This window comes from Podarcis vaucheri, assembly GCF_965113315.1.
Source record: "Podarcis vaucheri genome assembly, chromosome: 14".
Classification (NCBI taxonomy): domain Eukaryota; kingdom Metazoa; phylum Chordata; class Lepidosauria; order Squamata; family Lacertidae; genus Podarcis; species Podarcis vaucheri.
The window spans coordinates 39,950,833-39,964,798 of record NC_138752.1 but is presented as its reverse complement, the minus strand read 5'-3'; the positions used below and the strand labels follow the sequence as shown (position 1 = coordinate 39,964,798).

Genomic DNA, 13,966 nt, shown 5'->3' with positions numbered 1-13,966 from the left:
GGAAGACTCAGCCTGAGGCCACTTGAACTTCTCTGCTTTCTTTCCAAGAGCCTTCATTAGAAAGGCAGCAAGCTGGCAGCCTCCTTTGGGTTCCTTGGCCTTGCCTCCAGGCTGCTTGAATCACTCTCGCTTTGTGGCCTTCCTTTCCGCTATTCCTTCCCGGTCTGTCTGCCTATTTGCCTTGGTCTTTTTATTGGTTTGCCCTCTGATTGTGTGTCTGTCTGTGTGTTTGTGCAATGCGCCGTGCGTCCTCAGGAGCCAGGAAGTCCATCTTCCCAATGAAGTTTTAGTTTTCAAAACACATTTATTCCCCTCGCCCTTCACTTTTTGCTGCTTTGTCTCTGGCATAAAGATTTCTGGGAGAGCTGTTTTCCTGCTCACATCTCTCTGGGGTTTCGTATGCTTGTTGGATTATTTCAGGCAACTCCACGGAGCATGCCTTTTGAGAGGCGAGAAAGATAGAAGCGGCCGTCTATTGGGCACCAGCAGGGGAGCTCTTGTGTTGTATGTAACATCTTCTCCTGGCTGGCATTAAGTGTGCTTCTTCCTCTGGTGGCTTCTAAGTAGGAACCAACTTCTGGCGCACAGATCTTGGCAGAGGGATGCGCAGCTCTGGCACAGAATCCTCTCAGGCGTCTCGGTGTCCGTTTCCCTTGCCTGGATGCTCACATCGATGTTGGTGGCCAACACTGTTTCTGCCAGAATCCGCCAGCTGCTGCACCCTCAGATGTCACTTCTGTTTCTTGGACTTGCCTTTTAAAATTCAGAACTGACGCTCCCTAAATAAAAAGGCAGTATCACTCTTTTTTTCAGTTGGCAGTGCTGAAGTGAGGATGGGGAGGCCTGTAAAGTGGTACCTCGGGTTAAGAACTTGTTCTGGTGGTCTGTTCTTAACCTGAAACTGTTCTTAACCTGAGGTACCTGAGCTAATGGGGCCTCCTGCCGCCGCACAATTTCTGTTCTCATCCTGAAGCAAAGTTCTTAACCCGAGGTACTATTTCTGGGTTAGCGGAGTCTGTAACCTGAAGCGTCTGTAACCCGAGGTACCACTGTATAGTGGTGAAGAAGGGTGTTCATGACCTTAAATCAGACCTTCCCCTAAATTGCACCCTCTGGATATGTTGGACTACTGTTCCCTGGCCTGGCCCAGCCAGCAGGGCCAATTGTCATGAGTTATAGAAGCTGTAGCCTAACAGCACATGGAAGGTACTAGAGTGGGGCAACCCTGTCAGATGCGTGGGGTACAAATATATTATTATTATTATTATTATTATTATTATTATTATTATATTAGGGAATGCTGCCTAAAAATTTTAGTTGTTTTACTTAAGTACATTGTTTAAAGCAAGGTTTCCCAAACTTGGGTCTCCTGCTGTTTTTGAACTACAATTCCCATCATCCCTGACCCACTGGTTCTGCTGGCTAGGGATGATGGGAGTTGTAAGTCCAAAAAAAGTTGAAGACCCGAGTTTGGGAAACCCTGATTTAGAGATACTTATCTAATTATGGATAGTATAACGTGGTATCAGTAGTAGATAGTTTGTAAAAGTAGGGTGTGAATGTGGAATCCGTATTGCATTTCTTAAATTGATTCCTTTTGGTTGGGATTTGTAAATGACTTAAAGACTTCTGTTGAAATTAGCTAGTTAAAATCAAATGTCAAGGGGTGGGTGGGTGTGTCTATATCCATTAATCCCTCTGTGTATCTGTCTGTCTATAATATTTTGCTTCTTAATTTATTTCTTTTAGGCCCCATCTGCACTATACATTTAAAGCAGTATCATACCGCTTTAAACAGTCATGGCTTCTCCCACAGAATCTTGGGAGTTGTAGTTTGTTAAAGGTGCTGAGCATTGTTCAGAGACCCCTATTCCCCTCACAAAGCTACGGTTCTTAGTGTGGTTTAATGGTGCAGTTTAACAGGGAACTCAGGCTGAAACAGGTTTCCCACCACTATTCTCGCAGAAGATGCCAGGGACTGATTTTCTGCATGCAAAACATGTAATGACTGATGGGGACAGCCTCAACATAACATCAGGACATTTCCCCTTGGTGGAACTGGCATTTCCTGGTGCATCAGAAATGTTGTTAGTGGCACTGATCAGAGGGTGCCTTTAAGTAGTTTGCTGTTTTGAAATGAGATAGTTTCAAAAATAGGTTCCAGGTGCTGTTCACCAGACGTATTGGTTGCCTTCCAAACCAGCCAAACAATATAGGCACCTGTGTGGTATTTAGGTTTTGTTTATAAATTAAATTTAAATATAAAGCATGTTTATTCATATCGTTAATTTACTATAGGAAAAAATGGAAGTTCATCCTGTTTTCTCTCTGTGTACATTTTTTACAGCTTAAAATAAGGCAGCCCTGATGGGAGTCGTGGCAGAAAGCAGATGGCATTACATTCCTTAGGATTAATTTCTGGTCTGATTTGGTATAATTTGGACATGTGCTGGTGGCATAATTATTCTGTGCATGGACATTGTATATTGTGGGACAGAAGGCAGGCCGTCTTACTGTAGCAGCCATCAGAACGTAAGACAACGAAAGTGGGCTCTGTGGCGCCTTTTGGTAGCAAAGGGACTGCAAGGTTGGAAGGATGAATATCCAGCACCATTGGTTCTAAGATCTCTCTGCCATTTCCATGCATGGCTTGTAGTGGCCAATGTCACTTAAATACCTATGTGGACTGCCTCTATTAATCTATGCGTTTAAATCAGGATCGATGGAATATTCTTACTGTTGATGACAGCTGGCAAAGGGTTGTTGTTCTCTTTCTGTTATATTTGCAATTAAAAGCTACATACATACATAAAAATATCTTCCTGTGGCCCTCCATATCATTAAAAACCAGTTGAATATTGATAGAAGACTATACAGTGGTATCTTGGATTACAGATGCTTCAGGTTACGTGTTTTCGGGTTGCACACCGCACCGAACCTGGAATTACCGGAACAGGTTACTTCCGGGTTTTGGCGCATGCACAGAAACACTAAAATCACACTTTGCACATGCGCGGAAGCGCCAAATTGCGACCCGCACCTACGCAGATGCAGCGCTGCGGGTTGCGAACGTGCCTCCTGCACAGATCACGTTCACAACCCGAGGTTCCACTGTACTGTATAAAATCCATTAAAACCATATAGTTTACATTAATGAAACACAACGGCACCAGCCTCCTCATTAAAAGTGGTCAGTTTCCAAAAGCCTGTTGGAATGAAAATGGAGAAAGGGAGGACTATTATTAATGCATATAAAGTATGTACTCTTTTACTAAGTTTTGGCATCTCTCCTTTCCTGCAAGCTTGCAAGGTTCTTTATTGTAGGCAGAAGTCACTGTGCCCTATGATAACCCCAAATTCTCACCTCTGTTTTTCCATACATGAAGCAGAATTTGCTGCAAGCTTGTTGATTCTATTTATTAGCTTATTCAGATCTTTCAAAATAAGGAGATGCAAAATGTAAAATACTTTCAGTTGAGTGCATAGTTGTAAGAACAAAATACATGCTTATAAGATTTTTTCAAAAAGTCTTAATTAGCTATTCATTTTCTTTTCTTTTTTAAAAAAGAGAGAGAATCTTACAGGTAAAGGAAACTAGCAGGGAGCAAATTAGCAGTCGGAAGTGTGTGAGAGTTTATTGATGGTTGAGGGAAAAATGGATGCCAGCAGGGAATTTTCAGTAATTACAGAGTAAGGAATTTTAACCAGAGTTAGTATAGCTCCTTTGGCTGCTTGTGAGTGATAATTACTACAATAGTAGGAAATCAGGTAAATTAAGTTGCACAACATGTCAGGCAAATTTAGATCTTCTGCCGTTGCTATTTTTTCATTACGTGGGGAATTAAAAATAGGAAGTTAACCTGAACATTTATGATTTGCACTTAAAGCCTCAGAAATCCATATGCGAAGCATGTATTCTGATTATCATCGTCCTTCCCTGGCAATGTCACCTGTTCTTGATTTGCATCATATCTGTGACGTCCCTGTGAGGAGCCTAACCTTTTCAAGATCTTTTACTGTTACTGCAAGGGACACGGGTGGCGCTGTGGGTTAAACCACAGAGCCTAGGGCTTGCCGATCAGAAGGTCGGCAGTTCGACTCCCTGCTCCTGCCAACCTAGCAGTTCAAAAGCATGCCAGTGTAAGTAGATAAATAGGTACCACTCCGGCGGGAAGCTAAACGGCGTTTCTGTGTGCTGCTCTGGTTTGCCAGAAGCGGTTTAGTCATGCTGGCCACATGACCCGGAAGCTGTACACTGTGTGATGGCCTGGGAATCCGATTCAGAGGCTGAACCGGAGGAATCCCAGCCTGCACAAGAGTCCCTGCCTCCAGGGCCGGCTGAACTGGGGCAGGGCCTTGATTCTGAAGCGCCTGCACCTGTGCCGGATCCTCAGGAGCAGGCACCAGGTGAATCCACTCTGGCTCCGGAGGTGGTTGAGGACTCAGTGCCTACAGGTGAGTCTCCCCCTGGGTCCAGTAACCCTTCAGCCTCTCCTGAACTGCAGAGGCTCAGGGCAGAGAGAGGGAGGGAACTGGTTTCTCCCAGGAGGAGTGCTCGCCTTAAGGCCAGGAGAGTCGGATCTCCTGGGGGCCGGGACTGCCCCTGGCCTCAGAGAAGATAAAGGCCAGTCAGCCCGGTCCCAGGTTGCGGGAGCAATGTCATTGAAGAGTTGTTTCGGCCAGCACCCAGTCCTGTTCCTTCAGAGTTCCTGTCCTTGCCTGGCTCCTCGCTTCGGACCCCACCTCGCCCGTGGAGGACAGTCTACAGACCCTCGACCCAGGTCCTGGACCTCACCCCATGGTAACCTCCGTCCGGGACCAGCACACGCCAGCTCCCTCGGCCTATAGAGTGAGATGAGTGCCGCAACCCCAGAGTCGGCCACGACTGGACCTAATGGCCAGGGGTCCCTTTACCTTTAACTTTACTGTTACTGCACCTATTGTATTATGTAGGTTTTTTCTCTGGGTCATGAGCTCATGAGTATGTTCCTAGTGCTCAGGTTAACATAATACCACTCTTGGGTTTTCTCTTCTTCCTGTTTTACCTTCTCTTTTGGAAGGGGCCCTGGGGATCATCTAGACCAACCCCCTGCAATGCAGGAACATGCAGCTTTCCCTTACCGGGACTGAACCTGCAACCTTGGCGTTATCAGCAGCATGCTCTAACCAACAGGTCTATGTGAATTACATATTCAGATAAAATAGCCAGCCAGTCAGCATTCCTCAAAGCACAGAGGCAATCATGTTTCTTCCCAGGAACATACACAGTCCCTCAAAAAGCCAAAATCGTGTACAGTTCAAAATACATTAGGTTCAGTGGTGGGTGGGATCGCCAAAGTCTTATTTCAGTGGTGGGTGGGATTGCCCGCCCCCTTTCTACTCCTTTAAACACACACACACACACACACACACACACACACACACACACACACACACTGCCAACAGCATAAAGCTGAATGCACACAAGTTAAATGCCCGTAAGTTGTGTGTATCTGAAGAAGTGTGCATGCACACGAAAGCTCATACCAAGAACTAACTTAGTTGGTCTTTAAGGTGCTACTGGAAGGAAAAAATTTTTATTTTGACTATGGCAGACCAACACGGCTACCTATCCGTAAGTTGTGAGTTAGCTGTGTCATTAAATGGTGCCAAACGATTTTCAGTGTTGCATATTAATTTGTTGTGAGCTACCCTGGGACCTTAACAGTGAAGGCCAGTCAATAAATCAAAATAATAATGATCATAACAATGTACCAGAGGACAGGTCCTTGCCCTGGGCAACTTATAACCTAGAATTCACAGCAGGGGACGGCCAATGAAATGGGAGGGTATATGGGAAGAATTCCATTTTCAATTCTGTTACACATACAGTGGTACCTCAGGTTAAGAACTTAATTCGTTCTGGAGGTTTGTTCTTAACCTGAAACTGTTCTTAACCTGAGGTACCACTTTAGCTAATGGGACCTCCTGCTGCCGCTGTGATTTCTGTTCTCATCCTGAAGCAAAGTTCTTAACCCGAGGTACTATTTCTGGGTTAGCACAGTTTGTAACCTGAAGCGTCTGAAGCGCCTGTTACCCGAGGTACCACTGTACTTTGACTTAGTGAGGCAGAAGTGAGGAGCCTGTGGGGTTGCAGATTCCCTGTCCCTGCAGTAGGGTATGGAGTCTTTTTGGAGGGGAGGCTGTGCCTAAGGGAACCGTGGGAAAGGTGGTTTTTGAGGAGTTTTTTGAGGTGGGGGTGATGCCTGGGGAAAGACTCCAAAGCCAGAAGGAAGGTGGGGGAGGACTTTCCAGGGCTTGGGTTGCAGCGCTCTGAAAGCTTTTCTTGATTATGATTTATATGGGGCCATCTGTCATGGCAGCTCAGCAGCAAGCAGGAAAAGGTTGGCAGAGGACATTCTGCTCTGGCAAAGCTGGGAGCTCATGGGATCGCAGACAACGCCTTATGGGAGGCTGGATTCCTGCAGTACGAATCCAGCAGCTGTGCTGCTTCCAGGTATAGGAGGCTAGTTCAGGACCTGGGACAGCTCTCTGTGCAGTCACCCAGGAGCAATGGCAGTTGCTTTCACAGTGGCCCTATGGAGTGCCCAAGCCTTGTTCCTTAGATGCAAATTTAAGCAAGAATTTGAAGGGCCAGTGCCCAGACTTAAGCACTGGTGATGCAGTGTTGCAAAGCAGTCTCCAGCGGCATCTCCTCTGACTTCTCTGCTGGGAACTTCCAGGGGGCTGGATGGGTACGGGGGCTTTCAGGCAATGGGATGGGTGAGTTGTGGGTTCTTGTTCCTCGTTTTAAGGAGTGTGACTTCACTGGCTTCTGAGGAAGTGGCCAGGGTCAAAGCCTCTTTCAAAGCCTCTTTCATCCAGAAGGCTCTTGTTTTTCCAGATCACTTGATATCTATCTATATCTTCTGTGGTCTCCTTGGTTGCGTGGCCTTCCTCTGGGCCCTGGCCTGCTCTCTTGGAGTTTTAGCCACCGTGGAGTAGGCTCGGGTTGGGTCTGGGCTCTGTCACATGTCCTTGCCCTCCCAGTGCTCTCCTACCTCTCCTCAGCGGCAGTGGCAGCGCAGCAAGGTCGGGGCTCCCCTCTTTTTTTCCTTCCTCTTTCTCTCTCTTGTTCTCCTCTTCTCCTTCTCCCTGTGTTGGCTCTGGAGTTTTCCTGGCCCCAGAACGCCACTGGGCAGTCAGCTGGGCAATCTCGCTCCCAGCTCGATTTGAGTTGCAGGGGGAAGGGGGGTCAGTGGTTCCCCAAGTTGACGCACTGGGTGTCTTCAGCAGTGGTGGCGGCAGCAGCAGTCTCAGCAGCCCGGAGCCAGCCTGGTAGCGCAGTTGGCTCTGGCTGGCATCAGGAGCTGCTCACTGCCGTGGCGCCTGCCATTTTGCCTCTCTGGAAGTCCCCATATGATGTGTCTTGTGCCGTTGAACCAATCACACAACATTCATTCCGTACTAATAAATCTACAACACTTAAAATATAAATCCGGGGACATTAAATGAAATCCGGGGACCTTCCAGGGATGGATTTTGTCTGAGGATAGATTTGTAAATCCGGGGACTGTCCCTGGGAAACGGGGAAGTCTGGTAACCATACAGAAGAGGCCTCTTGGTTCTCCCACCACCCTCAGAAGCTCAGGGATGGGGGTGGTGGCCAGGGAGAGCTCATTTTCTGCGGCAGCCCCCAAGTTATGTAGCTCTGTCCCACAGAAGTGCATCTGGAACCTTCATTATACAGTTTTTGACAAATGCTGAAGATGTACATCTTTACCATTTCTTTCCAACAGCCAGGCTTTTGTTTTATTAATTATGCATTTTATTTCATGGAATTTATACAGTGCTTGATTTAAAAAAAAATGTCGGTGTGGTTTTACAAAAAAGAATAAAACAATAGAAACAGTTAAAACAACTCTTTAAAACATTCAAATAATTATTGAAACCAGCAATAAGTGAAAAGCAGATTCTACATACAGTGGTACCTCAGGTTACATACACTTCAGGTTACATACGCTTCAGGTTACAGACTCCGCTACCCCAGAAATAGTGCTTCAGGTTAAGAACTTTGCTTCAGGATGAGAACAGAAATCATGCTCCGGCGGGGCGGCAGCAGCAGGAGGGCCCATTAGCTAAAGTGGTGCTTCAGGTTAAGAACAGTTTCAGGTTAAGAACAGACCTCCGGAACGAATTAAGTACTTAACCTGAGGTACCACTGTATATGGGTAGGCTTTTCTGAACAAAAATGTTTTTAGCAGGGTACAGCATCAGTATCTGCCTGATGTCAATAGGCAGGGAGTTCTGAAGTGTAGGTTGCTGCCGCTCCAAAAGATCAGTTTCTTACAAATGGGGATTGAGTGCTATATTGCACCTATAACAGTCAGCGGTGTAGCGTGAGTTGTCAGAACCCGGGGCAACGCAAGTAATTTGCGCCCCCTAACCCGGGGCAAGGCACGTAATTTGCGCCCCCCCTAACCCCTAACCTGCGGGTTGCCGCTGGCGCTGCCGCCCAAACGACGCCGCTTGCCCGGAGGAGGAGGGGGGCAGAGAGGCGAGGAAAATGCAACGGCCCAGCAGCTGCAGCAGCAGCGGTGGAGGCAGGGCTGTGAAGAGAGACTGCCTGGTGCGTCCTTCGCGGCGAGCGCTGAGAGCCGCTGCCTGCCGGGCGCCTTCAGCCGGGCGCCGCGAGACATGCGGCTCTGCTACAGCCTGTGCCCGAGGCTCTTCGGCAACTCCGGAGGCAGCGAGCGCGCCCCCCCAGATGTTGCGCCCGGTGCGGCTGGCACCCCTGGCACCCCCCACGCTACGCCACTGATAACAGTGCCGGTCAAAGCAGTTAAGTTTGCATATATGGGTTAAAATCATAGAGTCCTAGAATTGTAGAGTTGGAAGGGACCCTAAGGATCATCTAGTCCAATCCCCTGCAGTGCAGGAATATGCAGCTGTCCCATAGGGGGATTGAACCTGCAACCTTGGCATTATCGGCACCATTCTGTAACCATATGAGCAATCCATGGACTGGGTCCCGAATGATGATCTCACACATAAACGGATCCCAAGTTGCTTAGGTCATTGTATACTAATAGTAGTAGATGTGGCCCTTGGTTTGAAAAAGGTTCACTTCCCTGGGTCTGCTAGATCCGTGAGCTCAGCAGGTGATTAACATTCATGAGTGTGAAGTCACATGAAATCAGATCTGTGCCTATTTTTTCATCACCGTTGCATTATTCAACTTTATGTAGAGAAATTGCCGCAGAAACAAAGTTTATTAAAGAAATAAGCATCCTGAGTAATTTGACAAGCTAATTGGTTGCATCACAAGAACAGTGGGCTTTCATGGCTATCAGGTGTAAAGCCAAGTGGTTTCTGTCTGAATATTACGCTAATAGGCTGGCGTTCCTCTTCTGAGTGTAATAGAAAATATGTCAGATTACTGAGGGCTCCTGCTGAGCACACGGCTCACATTAATATTAATAAAGTTTTGAGATTGTTTGATCAAAATGTGTGATTTTAATAGAATGATCAGATTTCCTTCAGAGCTGTAGTTTCTTCAAACAGCTATGGGATTTTAGGTTCTGCTTTGATTGGAAATCATTTATGTCTCCCACCTCGGCATAAGGAAAGTTCTCTTCTCCCCCTCTTCACATCTGATCGCTTTATCTTAGAAACTGGATCGTGCTGGATATTGGAGCATGCTGCAGTGGAGATTCCAAAAATGCTACTAGGACTAGTAGATTTTTATTTAGACAAAAACAATCACATTGAAAAGAAAGAGAATTGCTGACTCAATAGAAACGAGCGATTCAAATGTGCCAAGCTTGCCCTGCCCTGAAGCCTTGTGGTCCCTTTCCATGGGACCTGCTTCAACAGAGATAAATAGGGGTTTCCAAAAGCTGCGAAAAGCTACAGTAACACTTCACATGTTTTGACAGAGACTGTCAACTGAAATAGCACAGTTAGTGACAGAGCAATGACAGGGAAGACATGCTCAGAATAACAGCAGACCCCAGAGCAGCCGTCCCACCCCCCGCAACTTGCTGGCTTCCAGATGCCTCAGCTTACATACCTCGTGACTATTGGCCATGTTGGCTGGCGCTGGTAGCAGTTGTCACCCAATAGCAAAAAAAATAGTAAAAAAAAGGTAAAGGACCCCTGGGTGGTTAAGTCCAGTCAAAGGTGACTAGGGGGTTGTGGCACTCATCTCACTTTCAGGCAGAGGGAGCCAGCGTTCGTCCACAGACAGCTCTCCGGGTCATGTGGCCAGCATGACTAAACCGCTTCTGGCGCAACGGAACACCGTGACAGAAGCCAGAGCGCATGGAAATGCTGTTTACCTTCCTGCCGCAGTGCAATTTATCTGTTGCACTGGCGTGCTTTCAAACTGCTAGGTTGGCAGGAGCTGGGACAGAGCTATGGGAGCTCACTCCATCGCGGGGATTCGAACCGCCAACCTTCCGATCGGCAAGCCCAAGAGGATCAATGGTTTAGACCACAGCGCCACCCACGTCCCCTGCCCAATAGCATCTCCAGGGCATCAGGTTGGGGAAAGATGATAGAGAAGAATAAGGCATTGTGAGCTGAATGTATGGCTGGTCAGGTCAGAACTTTGGTCTGTCCAGCTCAATAATGTCAACCTGATTGGCCGCAGCTCTCCAAGGTCCATCTGGAAGTGCCAGAAATTGAACTGAGGATCTTTTGCATGCAAACATGTTGTCTGCCACCAAGCAAGCACCTTTAACTATAGGCTTGATCCTGTGCATCACTTTGCTATGAGAAAGATCTTCTCCTGTTTCACCGTAGCTTCTGCTCCAACCTGTGAACCCTTAGGGCAGGAGTGGGGAACCAGGTATTGCTAGACTGCAGCTCCCATCATTCCTGTCCATTGGCCGTGCTTGTTGGGGCTGATGGGAGTTGTAGTTTAGCAACATCTGAAGGGCCACAGGTTCCCCACAGCTTTCTCTAGGGAGATGGTGGTGCTACGAAGACAAGATATCACCGCTGCTTGTTATTATGGTGTGTTTATTACAATTTATGTTCCTTCCTCCAATAAGCTCGGGCTGTGGTCCTTGCTTTTTACTCTTGTCCACACTGTGAAATAAGCTATGCTGAAAGTGGGAGAGAGTGCACATTTGTCTCAGAGTTTTGTGTTCTTTTGTTTTCAAAGAAATTTTATTAAAATAAAAAAATTCCTTCCTGTAGCACCTTAAAGACCAACTAAGTTAGTTCTTGGTATAAGCTTTCGTGTGCATGCACACTTCTTCAGATACACTGAAATAGAAGTTGCCAGATCCTTCTATATAGTGAGAAGGTGGGGAGGGGTATTACTCAGATGGGTGGTGGGAATTGGAGATTGGCAGATAGCTGAGATGAGCCAATCTCCAATTCCCACCACCCTTCTGAGTAATATTCCTCCCCACCTTCTCACTATATAGAAGGATCTGGCAACTTCTGTTTCAGTGTATCTGAAGAAGTGTGCATGCACACGAAAGCTTATACCAAGAACTAACTCTGTTGGTCTTTAAGGTGCTACAGGAAGGAATTTTTTTATTTTGACTATGGCAGACCAACACGGCTACCTATCTGTAAAAGAAATTTTATGTGAGCCCTAGTTTAGACATTGTTAGAGCGCTGACGAAATCTGGTGAAAGAGAGCAGAGATCAGTCCTTGAGATTCTTGTGGTATCCCTGATTTATTATCGTGCTGGTTCAAAGATTTTCTTCAATTGACTGGTGTTTTATCTTTGAAGCAGGGGTTTTCAAAATCTTGCCTGAAGCACAAGTAATCAGCTGCTACGGTACAGTAGCAATATTGTGACATGTGGCTATGATGGGACAGGAAACGGCTGGCCCTCCAGATGTTACTGGGCTGCAACTCCAGAGGTCAGGAATGATGGGAATTGTAGTCCCACCAATATCTGGAGGACCAGGCTCCCCACAGGATAAACCAGGGTCAGAATGAATGGTTGCTAGCCACAATGGCTACATTTTTCCTCCACTGTTAGTGCCTCTGAATACTAGTCGCTGAGAATCCCAGGTGGGAAGAGTGTTGTTTCGTTCAGACCCTGTTTGCGGGTAAGCATCTGGCCACTGTGAGAACAGGATGCTGGACTAGACAGGGCTTTGGTCTGATCCAGTAGGCTGTTCTCATGATCAGAAAGACTCACAGTGTGGTGTAGTGGTTAAGAGCGGTAGTCTCGCAATCTGGGGAACCGGGTTCGCGTCTCCGCTCCTCCACATGCAGCTGCTGGGTGACCTTGGGCCAGTCACACTTATTTGAAGTCTCTCAGCCCCACTCACCTCACAGAGTGTTTGTTGTGGGGGAGGAAGGGAAAGGAGATTGTTAGCCGCTTTGAGACTCCTGAAGGGGAGTGAAAGGCGGGATATCAAATCCAAACTACTCTTCTTCTTCTTCTTCTTCTTCTTCTTCTTCTTCTTCTTCTTCTTCTTCACATGTGGCCTAGAGCAAAAACAAATTCCGAGTTTGAAAATGGCCTTCCTTTTCTTCTTTTCAAACGTTCAATCTGCATACAGTACATGAATTTCAGAACTGGGTGTCTGCTTTATACGTCCATGCCTGATTTTGAATTCTGAGGAAAGATTGGCATTCCTTATGGTCTAACAGGCATGATCATTTAATGCACCGTTAATAATAATGTTTCTCCATATGGTTTTATATTGATTAAATAATCTTCCTAGCTACTTTCATAGGTTCAGGGTAGAGCCATCATCCTGGGACTGTTATTCAGGCGGCAACTCGGGTGTGAATACATAATGCTCTAATTGTTAGCGTGGAATAAATACACGTTTGATCTTATCTGAACAAGCTAGCACAGAGTAATTAACTAGGTTATCTTTAATTAAATCCAATGAGGCTGTGAAGTTACCCCCGTAACAGAATTAAGTAGAACAGAAAAGCATAATGCAAATAGAAATGAATAATAATAATAATAAAAGGTTGGTGTCAAGGGAACACTGCAGCCTGGTCTGCATGACATAGAATTGTAGAGTTAGAAGGGACCCAAAGAGGCATCTAGTCCAACCTCATACAATGCAGAAATCACAGCCCAGGAACCCATGATCGACAGCCATCCAACCTCTGTTTTGAACCCCTACCCATTTAAGTAGAGTCCACCACCTTCTGAGATGAGTTAATGAGTAAGTTCCAGCCAAGAGCCATTGTAGCATCAACTTCTTCAGTTCAGCTGTCTGTTTTCTGGGGGTAGGGACCACACACAGGAATGAGCCAAATATAGGAATGCAAGATGCTGTCTTAACTGAGTCAGGCCACTGGCCTGCATTGCCTGCACTGACTGACAGTCGCCCTCCGGGGTTTCAAACAGCATCCTCTCGGATTGTTGTTGTTGTTTAGTAGTTTAGTAGTCTGACTCTTTGTGACCCCATGGACCAGAGCACGCCAGGCACTCCTGTCTTCCACTGCCTCCCACAATTTGGTCAGACTCGTGCTGGTAGCTTCGAGAACACTGTCCAACCACCTCGTCCTCTGTCGCCCCCTTCTCCTTGTGCCCTCCATCTTTCCCAACATCAGGGTCTTTTCCAGGGAGTCTTCTCTTCTCATGAGGTGGCCAAAGTATTGGAGCCTCAGCTTCAGGATCTGTCCTTCCAGTGAGCACTCAGGGCTGATTTCCTTCAGAATGGATAGGTTTGATCTTCTTGCAGTCCATGGGACTCTCAAAAGTCTCCTCCAGCACCATAATTCAAAAGCATCAATTCTTTGGCGATCAGCCTTCTTGGATATCTATCTGGAAATGCTGGGGATTGAACTTGGGACCTTCAGGACGTGAAGCAGACACTCCACCCCTGCGCTATGGTCCTCCTCTTTTTGAGGACCACGTGGATGTGCTGGATGCTAGGCAGGAAGGGCCATAGCTCAGTGATAGAGTGTCTGCCTTGCACACAGGAAATCCTGGGTTCAATCCCTGACTTTTCCGGGTAGGGTTGGGAGAAACTCCTACCTGAAACC

The 13,966-nt window shown here is 46.8% G+C and overlaps 1 protein-coding gene across 6 annotated transcripts in view; it reads left to right on the top strand.

Annotated features, from left to right (window-relative positions):
* The window catches only part of SNX29 (sorting nexin 29), a 223,021-nt gene that overhangs the window by 93,834 nt on the left and 115,221 nt on the right, over positions 1-13,966 (top strand). The window lies entirely within an intron of this gene.